The sequence below is a fragment of the Anolis carolinensis genome, unplaced genomic scaffold, assembly GCF_035594765.1.
Source record: "Anolis carolinensis isolate JA03-04 unplaced genomic scaffold, rAnoCar3.1.pri scaffold_12, whole genome shotgun sequence".
Classification (NCBI taxonomy): domain Eukaryota; kingdom Metazoa; phylum Chordata; class Lepidosauria; order Squamata; family Dactyloidae; genus Anolis; species Anolis carolinensis.
The window spans coordinates 8,700,008-8,715,709 of record NW_026943823.1 but is presented as its reverse complement, the minus strand read 5'-3'; positions in this window follow the sequence as shown (position 1 = coordinate 8,715,709).

Here is a 15,702-nt window from a genome sequence, read left to right as displayed (position 1 = left end):
GCCAAAAAGCTAGATATAAGGGCTGAAGCACATACATAGGCACACTTAAATATTATATATATATTATCTTATCTGGCTTGTTCACTCATTCATGCAGAAGGGTGTTGAAATTGCTATGGCATTTTCCAAGGAGACAGCCTTGGTGGTTGGTAGACATAAGAGTCCAAAATAAATCCGAAACATGTTTCATTTTTCTCTTTCTGAAAATGCACACATGGATATGTTATAATGTAACCCAGACCTGAAAGCCACAATTCCTCTCTCCAGTGTGGATAGATTTAGGTGGACATCTCAAGGATGTTCCTCAACCTGTAGCATTGTTAGTGCAGATCAAGGAACCTACTTGAGATGTCTCGGATCTGCTCCATTATTAGTGTTTCTGGATTATTTCTGCACATTCAAACCTATGTTAAAGATAGGAGGAAGCTTGTTTTGATGTCATGGTGGACATCTCAAGGATATTGCTCAACCTGTACCAATGTTATTGAAGATCAAGGAACTCCATTGAGATAGATTGGATATGCTCCATTATTAGTGCCTCTGGACGATTTCTATACATCCAAACCTATGTTAAAGGTAGAAGGAGGTTTATTTTGATGGTGTGGTGGACATCTCAAGGATGTTCTTTGATCTACACCGTTTTTAACACAGATCAAGGAGAACATGTGCAATGACACCAGCAGAAGTGACCCCTTTGAACATGGAAAGCAGTCAATAATCCAGAAGTCAGAGGGTTGTTATATGTTTTCCTGGCTGTATGGCCATGCTCCAGAAGTATTCTCTCCTGACGTTTCGCCCACATCTACGGCAGGCATCCTCAGAGGTTGTGAGGTATATATATCTCACAATCTCCAAGGATGCCTGCCATAGATGTCGGTGAAACGTCAGGAGAGAATGCTACTGGAACATGGCCACACAGCCTGGAAAACACACCACAACTCTGTGATTCCGGCCATGAAAGCCTTCAACAACACATTAAATCCAGAAGTCTTCATCTTCAGCCCCGTAGTTTAAGAACCTGGATCTTACTGCATTTCTAACAGTGAATTCCATAGTTTAATCATGCATTGTGCATTTATTTACGACAAAAAAGGATGTCATAATTTTCATAAACCAGCATTACATTTAATTCAAGATAGGAAAGCTTCAGAGGGGTCCTTCCTGGTTCATATCTCCCAATCGCCTAAATTACCTGAATTCCAAAACGACCTTTGGAATTTCATATATCCCTATTTCCTGTTTAATTGTGCAGTACTTACTGGTGGCACTGGATTAAATCGATGAGCTGCTGAACTTGCTGATCAAAAAGTTGGCGGTTTGAATCTGGGGAGCGGAGTGAGCTCCCACTATTAGCCCCAGCTTATGCCAACCTAGCAGTTCGAAAACATGCAAATGTGAGTAGATCAATAGGTACTGCGCCGGCGGGAAGGTAATGGCACTCCATAGAGTCATGCTGGCCACATGACCTAGGAGATGTCTATGGACAACACCGGCTCTTCGGCTTAGAAATGAAGATGAGCATCAATCCCCAGAGTCGAACACAAGACTTAATGTCAGGGAAAACCTTTACCTTTCCTTACTTACTTTGAAAGTACAGTAGAGTCTCACTTATCCAAGCTTCGCTTATCCAAGTTTCTGGATTATCCCAGCCATTTTTGTAGTCAATGTTTTCAATATATCATGATATTTTGATGCTAAATTCATAAATACAGTAATTACAACATAGCATTACTGCATATTGAACTACTTTTTCTGTCAAATTTGTTGTATAACATGATGTTTTGGTGCTTAATTTGTAAAATCATAACCTAATTTGATGTTTAATAGACTTGTCCTTAATCCCTCCTCATTATCCAAGATATTCGCTTATCCAAGCTTCTGCTGGCCCATTTAGCTTGGATAAGTGAGACTCTTCTGTAGTTGTTCTACTCCAAAAACTTCATTTTTGCTGCTGCCAAAAACTAGGATGAGACTGGACGAGATATTTATTGAAAAATTAGAGCAAAATGTGCTGCAGGATGTCCTGCCAAAAGAAAGTTTTTTGCAGTTTAATAAACTTTTCCCATGTTTTGATGACAGGAGTAATTCCAAAATGGCATTTCTAGACCAGGAACAAAATTGTGTTATATATTGTAATATTTTTATAGAGAGCCTACCTCTCTGGTAGTTTGCTACGTCTTCCAATACAACTCTATAGAAAGTCATTCATTTCAATAGAGTTCACTATTATCCATGGAGTCCATTTTCCACAGTAGGTTCAAGAATAGATCTCGTATAGAACTTGAGCGGGTCATGCTGTATTTTATTTTTATCAGCTCTTTCCCACATTGAACAAATCAGACACAAAGATAAACTAATCCAGAGCATGAACACATCCATCTGTTTGATGCACTTATGACTGAAGTTAAATCTAAGTATTCTATTGAGAAAAGAATCTTCATTTCCCGCTTGTAAATGAAACATCCCAAATAAAAGCTGACTTGATGTGAACCAATGCCTCGAACCTTGGCTTCTTGAAGACTCGCCCACGGCTCCCATTAAAACAACTGTTTCAAATGACTTCACAGTGATCAAAACCGCTGTTCCGAATATATTAGAGGCAATATATCACACTATTGCGTGATCACTGGAGCAAATCATCTAAAAACAGAAAAAGATTTTTTTTAAAGCAGAGTAGATTGACTCCATCTTTCAAAACGGTGCTTGTAGACAAATGCATACAGGTGTATTGTGTCGCAAGGGAAACGGAAAACTCAGCCACGTGGACAAGTGTCTATTTCAACCATATGGCTATCGAAGTATAAACAGTTAAATTAAGATGACTAGCAGCAATTGCAGAGAATGGAGTAAAGGGGAAGCATTTTCTTCTTGCAACATGGACGATAGAAAGACTGCTGTTTTTTATTTAAGCATCTGATTATCTTGAAAATCATTCTTCCGTGTCTTCGCCTGTCCCGATGCCTTCTCATGTCCTCATCTGTCAATTTTCTAGGCATTAAAAGCACCCCAAATGTATTTCCTGTGATTAGGAAATGAACTATTATTGCACAAAGTCTGTCCATCCGTTCAAAATGCAATGCCGAGTTCTGTGGATAATACAGGGTGTTTGAAAAAGAACTCCCTAGTTTCCATTTAAATTATATGGAAACTAGCGAGTTCTTTTTCAAACACCCTGTATAGGCTGGCAAAAAGACAAATAAATGAGTCCTGAGTGCAAATCAAGACTGAAGTCTTCCTAGAAGCCAAAAATGGCTAACTTTCTCTTTATTGAAAGCTGCCTTGGGTTTAATTTTGGGAGAAAAGTGGGATATAATACACATTAATAAAGAAATTAATACATTAATAAAAATAAATACCTCTACTACCTGAGTGTAATAGAAGCAAGTTGATAGTGGGAAGGAAGGAAGGAAAGAAGGAAGGAAGGAAGGAAGGAAGGAAGGAAGGAAGGAAGGAAGGAAGGAAGGAAGGAAGGAAGGGTCGTTGTGAGTTTTCTGGGCTGTATGGCCATGTTCCAGAAGCATTCTCTCATGACGTTTCGCCCACATCTATGGCAGGCATCCCCAGAGGCTTGAGGGGTCCTCAGATAATAATAATAATAATAATAATAATAATAATAATAATAATAATAATAACAACAACAACAACAACAACAACAACAACAACAACAATAATAATAATAATTTTATTCTTATACCCCGCCCCATCTCCCCGAAGGGACTCGGGCGGCTTACATGGGGCCAAGCCCGAACAGAACAATAGAAACAAGACAAGAAAACCAATGAAACCAATAATCAAACCATAAAAACAAGTCATACAAACCACATACAAGATAAAATGTTAAAATCATGGATTAGGTTCAAAGAATCTAGGCCAAGGTGCTAAGAGTGCAAATAAATCATATCATCAAGGGAAGGAGGTTACTCAGCAAGTGGTGTTTATATATATGTGGAAAGTTCAGGGTGGGAGAAAGAATTCCCCCAGGCAGGACGCAGTCAGGCTTTGAAGCTGCAAGGCTATTCAGTGCTAATCAAGGTGATTAATTGCAACATTCACATTTGCCTCAAACAGACAAGAGTGCTTTCTCCCACCCTGGACATTATTCTACAGATACATCAACCCCACTTGCCAAGTTTCCAACAGACCTCGCAACCTCTGAGGATGCCTGGCATGGGTGTGGGCAAAACGTCAGGAGAGAATGCTTCTGGAACGTGAAAACTCACAACAACCCAGTGATTCCGGCCATGAAAGCCTTCAACAACATAAGGAAGGAGGGTTTTCTAAGCTGGGACTACTTAAAAAAATCCAGACCTTTATTCACTCCATATAACGCGGGGAGATATTTCGGAGCACCCCTCTGTTTCGCTCGTAGGCTTGACTTAAAGCAGATGGATCTGTCAAAGATCACTCACGCAGGTGAGTCAAATTGGGCTGATTAGCCACTAAGTGTTAACAGCTGTTACCTTCGGCAGCCAAGGAAATTGTTGCAGAGATCAGGCCTGCAAGAAGATGAGACCTGAATCAAAACACGGGGAGGAAAAACAGAACCGATCTGCAAAGTGATACCATTACAATAGACCTTTGGAACATACGGCCTGCGGGAAAGCAATTTTCACCCGTTTATGGCTCTCCTCACGGCCATTATGTATGTAGTCCAGAAGCAACATGGTTCAGTGCTTAGGGTCCTGGACCAGGAAACCAGGGTTCGGATCCCTGCTCAGCCACGGAAACCGCAAGTGACACTCTCTCGGTCAAAAAGGACAGCAATGACAAATTTCTTTCTGGACTACCATATATCTATATATATAAAAGAGTGATGGCATCAGGGCAGCGGACAAAACAACAAATCTACAGGCCCCCCAACCTCGAAATTTGACAACACAACCCATCATCCACAGCTCTAGGTTGATACAACAAAAATAAAATCCTAATTAGAGGGAGAGGAATAATCGTTTTTATCCAATTGCTGCCAGTTAGAGGGCTAAGCTCCGCCCACTTGGTCTCCTAGCAATGCACTCAGCCCAGGAGACAGGCACAAGAGTTTGGAGAGACCCCTAAGGGCCATCCAGCCCAACCCTTTCTACTATGCAGCAGGACATAATCCAAGCATTCCCAACACATGGACAACGTATACATACTATACAATACAACACAGGGACATAGACCCCCTCTACCCTCACCACTTTCACAGTACACAAACAACCAAATGCATATTAAACATAAAGACAACCATACAACAGACATTCAATACCACCACTATTTCAACAAGTTCTCACCAACACCACCAGACAATGCCACAGCAACGCGTGGCCGGGCATAGCTAGTACTCATATATAAGTCAACTGTGTGTATTAGTCAAGGGCAGATTTGGCATCCAAAATTATGGATTTTCATATATCCAGTTGATAAGTCAAGAGTGCTTTGGAGGGACAGGCCTAGAGATACTTCCTAGTTATAGTGAAATGGCAGACAAAAGTTTGAGGTAATGAGACAGAGAGTTCTGGTTGCTGTAGAAAAAGACATTTATTCTCAGTGGCCAGAGAGAATAAGCAATAAGAAGGAACTTCTCCTGTAATCAGGAAAGCGAAGGTCCAGAACAAAGAAACACAGGTTCTTATATACCCTTTTTTCCTCAATCTACCTACGTCATATAGGCATTATCCATCACCAATTAGTGTCAAAAAAGTCTCACTTTGCACTTTACTAAAAGCTACTTTTGCATTTTCCTAAAATATAGGCTACTTTCAAGACCTCTGACCCTCCATTAGGCCTTATCTAAGAAATTCCTATCTAGTCTCTTAGGGGTTCTCATTAATTAAGGAATCCGCCCCCTATCTTAGCTTGTCAGAGAGTCATTAGTACTTCTACATGGCGCCAGGTCTTATCTTGACATCCCAAAAGCCTTACTTTGTCTTTTGTCCATTAGCTTATCTATTGTTGACACTTGACATATGTCTCTGGCATTTAGGGTGAACTTTGGTCTCTGCTTATGGGGAGACGGTTATTTGCTAAGCAGAGTGTATTTTGGGGCTATATGCACACAATCTGTTTGTGATTACATTTTCCCTATTCCTATTTCTAATATGATTACATTCAATATATAGTTTCCAATACAAGTACTATATTTTCCCAATACACCTTCATCAATAGGTATGGTAAAGGTAAAGATTTCCCCCTGACATTAAATCCAGTCAAGTCCAACACTGGGGGTTGGTGCTCATTTCCATTTCTAAGCCAAAGAGCTGGAGTTGTCCGTAGACTCCTGCAAGGTCATGTGGCCATGGGCATGACTGCATGGAGCGCCATTACCTTCCCACCAGAGTGGAACCTATTGATCTACTTACATTTGCATGTGCACTAGTGTATATATCTGGCATTATCCAGGTGTTGTTGGGACCACTGCCACCCTGCTTTCATCCCTTCTTAACCTTAGCTCACCCTTAGACTTTCTTCCCTTACCTTTCTCTTCCTTCCTTCTCTCCTTTTCGTTTCTCCCTTCTCCATCCTCTTCTTTCCTTTCCTTTCCTTTCCTTCACTCCACTCCCCTTTCTCCTTTCTCCAGCTTAAAATTATAAAATTATAATTTTTCCTCTCTACCAAGACCATGGACTGAAGCGCCAGGATATCGCCTCTTTTAATGGCTATGCTTTTTACGCTGTTGAAGTTGTGCTGTGATTTACACTGATTATGTATTTTTATTGTGTATTTTATACAGTGTATTTTATTGTATGTTGTTGGACTTGGCCCCATGTGAGCCGCCCCGAGTCACCTCGAGGAGATGGGGCGGGATATAAAAATAAAGTTGTTGTTGTTGTTGTTGTTGTTGTTGTTGTTGTTGTTGTTGTTACAATGGGCCTCTCAATATCTCCATGACAATATGGCTCTCTATGTGGCTCTTTCCTTCCTCTCTCCCTTTCCTTCATACATGTCACTTTTCTTTCCCAGTGACATCACAGAGGGTCACTTCACCTGGCAACAGCCAATCCTGTGACATGACAAAAGGACACTTCACCTAGCAATCAACAGTGGTACAGACAGATATATTTGGATAGATAGATTAAATAACTACTCTGGAATTGCAACCTGTAATTTTCTTTAATGCAGAATAGTCACCACAAATCCAGAATTATCGATCCCCCGACATCTGGCCAGGCTTTTGAAAAGTTTTAAATCTTTTCTCAGGACTTTCTCATATAATTTAGGGCTACCAACTGGACCCTGTTTCGAAGGAGAGCAAGTCAGAGGAATGAATTGCGAATGTGCTTTAAAACATGAGGTGTGTCGTACAGAATCAACAGCACGATACCTGAGCTGGAGGCCAAGATGCCTTGATGTAATCCCCAACATCTGCAAAAGCTCTACCAGTCCCTCTTTCTCCTCATAAATATATGGAAGGCCAAGCTCCACCAACCAAGCTCCATTGACTTCTTGCTAAGCATTTCCATCTAATGTTTTTAAAGCATTTCCTCAACCCAACATCCTTGAGATCAGGTAGGGCTCCTACATGGGGAAATCCAAAGGAAAGACTGTTTTGTACAATAATGCATCCTCTACTGATTTCTCCAGTGTGCTAGGTCTTCATGGTCACAGCACACAACGAAGGCAGAGAAACTATAGCCGGTCTTCCAGTACAATTCTGATCGACTTCCACTAGGGATTCCTAGGACAGACGAATATTAGTCCTGATTGGAAGAGATCCATTTCATAAGTGGGATTTACTCACCATACAACATGTATTGTAGGCTTGTGCATTTTGTCTGAACCTCGATCAATTCTGCTGGCCGAATTCTGGAAGACCTGAAAATCTGTTTTTGCGCACCTCCCAAAAATAAACGGGTTGCCGGATAGCAGTTTTTGGTCCACAGCCGAAAGATCCGGGAAGATCCAGCACATTGGTGGGAATGGGAAACTTACAGGGTTCCCCTTTCCATTCCTGGGATTCTTTCCTATCTTCTTTTCAAGGGAGTCTGGGTTTGAAGAACGGGGTTAAGGAAGCCACTTTCCTGGGACCCTTTCCTTAGACACAGCTTGCGTAAGACACGTCACAACATTTTTCTATTCTGACTGCCCAACAGGCAGGGTTCACAGGAAAACCTTTGTACCACGTGGTGCCAAATAGGGGAGGAGGAGCCTTGATCAGCTGCCACGTGGTCCCGTAATGGATAAAAATATGTGACAGGTGAGCCTTTACCGTTATGGTCATCCGGACAAGCCAAACAAACTGGATTGGCCGAAGTGAACCAATCTGAACCAAGACAGTGTCTTATATTAATTTTTGCTCCCAAGATGCTCTAGGTCTTATTTTCAGGGGATGTCTTATTTTTCCATGAAGAAGAATTTACATTTATTGTTGAACAAAAAGTGAACCAAGTGATCACTCTGAATTCATGCACATGCCTAATCTATACTACAGCATCAATGCTTATCTTTATCAGTGTGCTTACTGGTGCAGGAATTGGAAAAATAGCTGCAACATATTGTACACATACAGTAATGATCTGCAGTAGTGTTACTATATAAGGGAGTTGGCAAGGACTATCAATGAATAACAGGATGGATGCACATTGTCTATTGAGACATCAGGTAGGAAATACATCAATGGAGCCTAATGCATAGCTGGATGCTCTTTCCAGTGTCCTCTTACACATCATACGCATCTTCACAAATGCTACTAGGGTTTCCGCTGTATAGGTGAAGGTAAAGGTTTCCCCTGACGTTAAGTCCAGTCGTGTCTGACTCTGGGGGTTGGTGCTCATCTCCATTTCTAAGCCGAAGAGCCGGTGTTGTCCGTAGACACCTCCAAGGTCATGTGGCCATGGGCATGACTGCATGGAGCACCGTTACCTTCCCTATTGATCTACTCACATTGGCATGTTTTCGAACTGCTAGGTTGGCAGGAGCTGGAGCTAACAGCAGGCACTCACTCCGCTCCCAGGATTTGAACCTGGGACCTTTCGGTCTGGTAGTTCAGCAGCTCAGTGCTTTAACACACTTCACCACTGGGGCTCCTTTTCCGCTGTATAGCTAATTAAAGTTACATAACATAGATTGTGATAGAGGATTCCAGCCATCATAATTTATTTTATTTATCATTTTTACATGTATTTATATTCTATTTTTCTCCCAGTGTGGTGTATTTAGTTGTGCATTGAGTCGCACGATGTTGCCATTCAGCACAAGGGTCAGATAGCACAACTGGGATGTTGTTGTTGTATTTCTTCATGCTGGCCTGATTTATGGTAACCCTAATATCAATCTATTATGGAATTTGCTTTGGAATATTTCTTCAGAGGAGATTTGGCATTGCTTTCCTGTGAGGCTGAGAGAGTGTGATATGGCCATGCACAATAACATGCTCCATGATGGCACCAGATCGCTTTTGATCTTGGGCAGCTCAGCAGGGTCAGACCTGGTTAGTACTTAGATGGAGAACTATCAAGAAATGCCAAGTGTTATAAGCCACTGACCAAAGCAATGCTGAGTATTCCTTGCTTGTGTCATCCCTATGGAATTAATGGGTTTGCCATAAGTCACCAGGCAATTTGGAAACACATAAATACACACACACACATGTGTATTCTCCAAGATACAGTGTCTATAGCAACATGATAACAAGAGAAGCAGATCAATACTGTGAGCTGAGGCATCTGTTTCCAATAATATCTATTTACATATTAGTGTGCAGTACAAATTTGTAAACATGTACATTTGAAACTTTGGGAGGAAATGATACCAGCGTTTCCACTTTATTGAAACAGCATGTCTGAAATAGCTCAGCCGCACATGTAAATAGCTTCAGTACTGGACAGGTTTCAAACAGTATGTCTACCTATTTGCCTGTTTCATATTGTCATCCAATCCAGGTTTGTTTATATAATTCTGATACAAATTATCATCTAATTGCAGACCAAATTTGAGAGTCTATAAGAGGGGAGGAACACATATCAAAGCAACCACCATCCCCGCCGTTTCGGGCCGTGCATTCGGTTTCTTTTAAATTTTTACCGTAAACATGACTAAATTCTGGTGAAACCAGCTGGGAAACTGAACTTGGATACAAATGCGTTCTTTAATTTTGGTTCCTGGAGGATCAAAACGCAATACATTTCAAAGGGGTTGTAAAATCACAGGACTTCAAATACTGTCAAATCCATTCAGCCTGTTCCGTAAATGTAAGCAGACATTGCCGGGAGAAAAAGAAACATTACAGGGACTCCTTTCCTGCAAAGTTGCAATATTTATTATGTGGTAAGTTTCTGAAAATCTGTAAATGCCCAGGTCCTGGGAGTAGACTGGAGACGGACCAGCTGTGGTCAGGGGCCGGGAGAAAGGCGTATGCCGAGGACCTGCAACCTTCGAAATGATCCTTCTGCTCATGAATGAAAGTATCTGCTTAATTTTACCATAATCACATTGTGCAAAAATGGAAAAATCTTGGCTCAATAAACCTAACAAGTTTCTAGTTCTTAAGGCACAGTGGATGAGGCTAATGCCCAACCTTCATGGGAGAAATTACAGTTTTTACTCAAATCTAATGCTCACCTTTTTGGGCTAAATGACCTCTCCAGACTTAGGGTGCACATTAGATTTGTGTCATACACTAATCTTAGTGCTGAGCTAAAGCAAAAGGAGAAGCAACTTCAGGAGCTGCACCTCGAGCTCCTATTTAAGGGACATTATATAATATAACTAGCTGTGCCCGGCCACGCGTTGCTGTGGCGTTGTCTGGTGGTGTTGGTGAGAAATTGTTGAGGTAGTGGTAGTATTGAATGTCTGTTGTATGGTTGTCTTTATGTTTAGTATGCATTTGGTTGTTTGTGTACTGTGATAGAGGGGGGGTCTATGTTCTTGTGTAATATTGTATAGTATTTATATGTTGTCCATGTGTTGTGAATGCTTGGGTTGTGTCCAGCTGCATAGTAGAAAGGGTTGGGCTGGATGGCCCTTAGGGTTCTCTCCAAACTCTTGGATTCTATGCTTCTATTATTATTATCATCATCATCATCATTATGTAGAGGCTGGATGGCCATCTGTCAGGAGTGCTTGGATTGTGTCCTCCTGCATGGTAGAAGGAAGTTGATCTGGATGATCCTTAGGGGTCACTCCAAACTTTAGGATTATATGATGTTGTTGTTATTATTATTATTATTAGTATTAGTATTAGTATTAGTATTAGTATTAGTATTAGTATTAGTATTAGTATTAGTATTAGTATTGAGAGGCTGGGTGGCCATCTGTTGGGAGTGCTTGGATTGTCTCCTGCATGGCAGAATTGGGTTGGACTGGATAAGTGAGACTCTACTGTATATTTATAATCTTATATTATCTGTTTAGAACTGGATTATCTGAGGCCCCTTCTACACAGCTGTAGTGAATTATCTGGCAGTGTGGAGTCAAGATAATCCAGTTCAAAGGAGATAATATAAGATACTAAATGGGTTATATAGCTGTTTGGAAGGGTCTTGAGTCTACACTGCCATATAATCCAGTTAAAATCTGATAATCTGTGGAAAAGGCCTAAGTGAGGCCTAACTGTGCCTGTCCCCTGGGCTGAGTGGGTTGCTAGGAGACCAAGTGGGCGGAGCATAGCCTTCTAACTGGCAGCAATTGGATAAAAACAATTATTTCTCTCCCTCTTATTAGGACTTTATTTTTCTTTTCTTTTTGTTGTATGAACGTAGAGGCATGGACAAGGAGTTGTGCTGCCAAGTTTAGTGTTTTTGGGATGTGTAGTTTTGTTGTTTTGTCCTAGGCAAAAATGTAATTACCCTTTTATATATATAGATGGCCAGGGCTCAATATTATGCAATTCTGGAATTTGTAGTTTGGTGAGGCACCAGCATTCTTTGGCAGAGAAGGCTCAAGACGTTGTCAAACGATGACCTCCATGACTCCATAGAACTGAACCAGATAGGTAGGTACATGGATGGATAGGTAGATAGATAGATAGATAGATAGATAGATAGATAGATAGATAGATAGATAGATAGATAGAGTGGGATGCATTGGGCCGTATTGCTATTCTTATTTATCATGTCAGAAGCAAATTGAGGGTACAGTTATAATATATTTTGAAAAACACAAAGTTAAAAACTTGACATTATACTAGATTTCCTTTGACCAGAAGTTGGCCACTTGGAGCGCCTCTGGTGTCGCCATCAGAAGGTCCTCCACTATGCACATGACAGGGCTCAGGCTGCATTGTAGTAAGTGGTCTGTGGTTTGCTATTCTCCATACTCGCATGTTGTGGATTCCACTTTGTGGCCCCATTTTTGGCTATTGGCTTTTCATCTCATGGTGCCAGAGCGCAGTTTGTTCAGCGCCTTCCAAGTCGCCCAGTCTTGGAGCCCAGGAGGGAGTTTCTCATCTGGAATCAGCCGTGGGTTGAGGTTCTGGGTATTAGCCTGCCACTTTTGGACTCTCGCTTGCTGAGAGTGTTCCTGCGAGTATCTCTATAGATCTCAGAAAGCTGTTTCTTGATTTAAGGCATTGGCATGCTGGCTGATATCCAAACAGATGACAGGCCAGAAATGTCAATGCCTTGGTCCTTTCATTATTGGCTGCTACTTCCCGATGGATGTCAGGTGGTGCAGTATACAATATAAACAATATAATTTCTCCAGTGGTGTAGGGTGTAAGCTATTGCTATTCTGCATAGAGAATTATGTAGTACCGTGTATTTGTTACATGGAGATTTGGACTGCAACTTTTTGCTTTCTCCCCAATGGACATCATGCAGGTCGACAGTCCAGCCTCTCCATGGAGGAAGTTCCCCAGCTTACTGCAAAATAGTTTTAGTCTTGGGCCCTTAATGTAAAACAGAACAAAACCAGATCCCTGGTCCCTTGTTCAGTGTGGCTGGCTATAAAAAGCAGTCAAAGTGCTGAATCATTGGTGGTTTGGTTTCAGCTATTAGTCCTGGAGCCGCTCTGTGTCTCCTTTTCCTCCCGGAGCCATGACTTCAAATGAACAGGATTAGGCAACTCACAAGAATATAAGAAGGACAGCTTTGTGGGGTTATCATATAGGTGTCAGTGCTGAGCAAGAGCAAAAGTGGAAGCTGTGGGTTGTGGTTTTGGGTTTTAGCCTGCCACTTTTGGACTCTCACTTGCTGGTCCAGGACCTTCCTTCCCACTGGTGTGACCCGGGTCCGACTGGGACGCCCACTGTTCCTATAAGGGCTTTTCAGCAAACATTATACTGCTTCTGTCTATAAGGACACCCTAAATCAATAGCTATAGTCACTGTTAGGTTCATCCTCCATTAATGTATCTCTAGCCTTAATATACTTGTGTCTAACCCTCGCCCCCATGATTTTCTCATCCCCAGTTATTAATGAGAAAAGCCATCATTTGCTTCCAATCCTGCAAGGTTCCTGTCTCCTACTTTGGAGCGATGGGTTCCTTCTGCTTCGGGGCCAGAATGCCACAAGCAGCATGATGATAAAAATTGAATTCTCCTCCTCTCCCCACTCTCCCTAATTTTGCTTTATATTTTAAATTAATTATTTTCTCCTTTTTGTTTTTCAGTGCTGGAATTGTGCAATTATGGTAACCATAATAACAATTACGACATCATTAAGGACTAGCAGTAGTGTGGGAAAGTGCAGCTTCCGCAGGACAAGATGTGCTGTAGCGGAGAGGTGCAATATCAGAGGTGTTCAACATGGTATGTATCCCTTATCAACAATAATGTAGTGGAATAGCAGGTTAAGGGGAAGATGTCGCTACTGAGCATCTCAACACCCAAGGCAGCTCACTATCTATTGGGGTTATTATATATTAACAACGCTGAGGTCTCCAGCCTGTGTGAGGAGTTATCGCCATTAGCGTGAAGGCCTTCAAGACATTGTCAAAGGCTTTCATGGCTGGAATCACTGGGTTGCTGCAAGTTTTCCAGGCTGTACGGTCATGTTTCAGAATCATTCTCTCCTGAAGTTTCTCCCACATCTATGACAGGCAAAGATGTGGGCGAAAACATCAGGAGAGAATGCTTCTGGAACATGGCTATACAGCCTGGAAAACTCATAGCAACTGAGCCTTCAAGATCATTTCAAGATTTCCCATTTGAAACTATTATGGAGTATAATTTTGCTAAAAGGTTTATGCTCTTTGGACTTTCAGTTTGTCAACTCACCCGATATGGTTCTTTGGAACAAGAGGATAAAAGCCCCCCTCCTTCCATTTAGATAAGTCCTTTACTCTTCATGGTTACCTGTACTCATATATTTTGCATCTGCTGCCTGCACCAGCTTTGACCTCTGCGCATGCTCAGGCTTCCGTGGTCTTAAGAGCCTTTCTTACTACTTATGTGTCTAGCAAGGCAGGTAAAGGTAAAAGTTTCCCCTGATGTTAAGTCCAGTTGTGACCAAATCTGGGGGTTGGTGCTCATCTCCATTTCTAAGCCGAAGAGCTGGTGTTGTCCGTAGACATCTCCAAGGTCATAGGGCCGGCATGACTGCATGGAGCGCTGTTACCTTCCCACCGGAGCGGTACCTATTGATCTACTCACATTGGCATGTTTTCGAACTCCTAGGTTGGCAGGAGCTGGGGCTAACAGCGGGTGCTCATTCCGCTCCCGGGATTTGAACCTGGGACCTTTCAGTCTGCAAGTTCAGCAGCTCAGCGCTTTAATGCACTTCGCCACCGGGGCAAGCAAACTATTGGTTATTTTCCATCTGTTGTGGAGTTTCTTAAATAAGGTTCTTGCTCTCTAAATAGCTATCCACACTTTGCAAGTGAAATCCATCTCTTCCTATTTGGTCTGGAGTCTGTCATTCTAGTCCCTGTTTTAGTATTAAATCCAGTCCTCGCCAACCTGTCACGTAATACCAGTTGTGTGTCTAAGACTCTAAAATTAAGGATATGGTTTGGGTCTTGTTTTTGGAATCGAAGTGGACCTGGCATAGATATGAGTTGCCCAAGACTCAGGCTGTGTGGATGCATTGAAATACATTGGGAGTGGTGCAGATGGCCATCAGATACCCATGGACCAGTCTTCCAGGCACAGATCTATAAAGATCATGTTTATAAATAAGTTGTAGTACATATAGATATTTTTTGGATCATGCAGAATAGTCACATCCAGCTGAAAATGGCACAAGTGGAGTTTGCTTACAGAAGCATTATATACACACAACTAGCTGTGCCCAGCCAAGCGTTGCTGTGGCGTTGTCTGGTGGTGTTGATGAGAAATTGTTGAGGTAGTGGTGGTATTGAATGTCTGTTGTATGGTTGTCTTTGTGTTTAGTATGCATTTGGTTGTTTGTGTACTGTGAAAGTGGTGAGGGTAGAGGGGGTCTATGTCCCTGTGTAGTATTGTATAGTATTTATACGTTGTCCATGTGTTGGGAATGCTTGGATTGTGTCCTGCTGCATAGTAAAAAGGGTTGGGCTGGATGGCCCTTAGGGGTCTCTGCAAACTCTTGTGCCTGTCCCCTGGGCTGAGTAGGTTGCTAGGAGACCAAGTGGGCAGAAGTTAGCCTTGTAACTGGCAGCAACTGGATAAAAACAATTATTCCTCTCCCTCTAATTAGGACTTTATTTTTCTTTTCTTTTTGTTGTATCAACCTAGAGCCGTAGATGATGGGTTGTGTTGTCAAATTTCGAGGTTGGGGGCCTGTAGTTTTGTTGTTTTGTCCACTGCCCTGATGCCATCACTCTTTTATATATATAGACAGATAATTCACCTGGAGAGGAACGTCA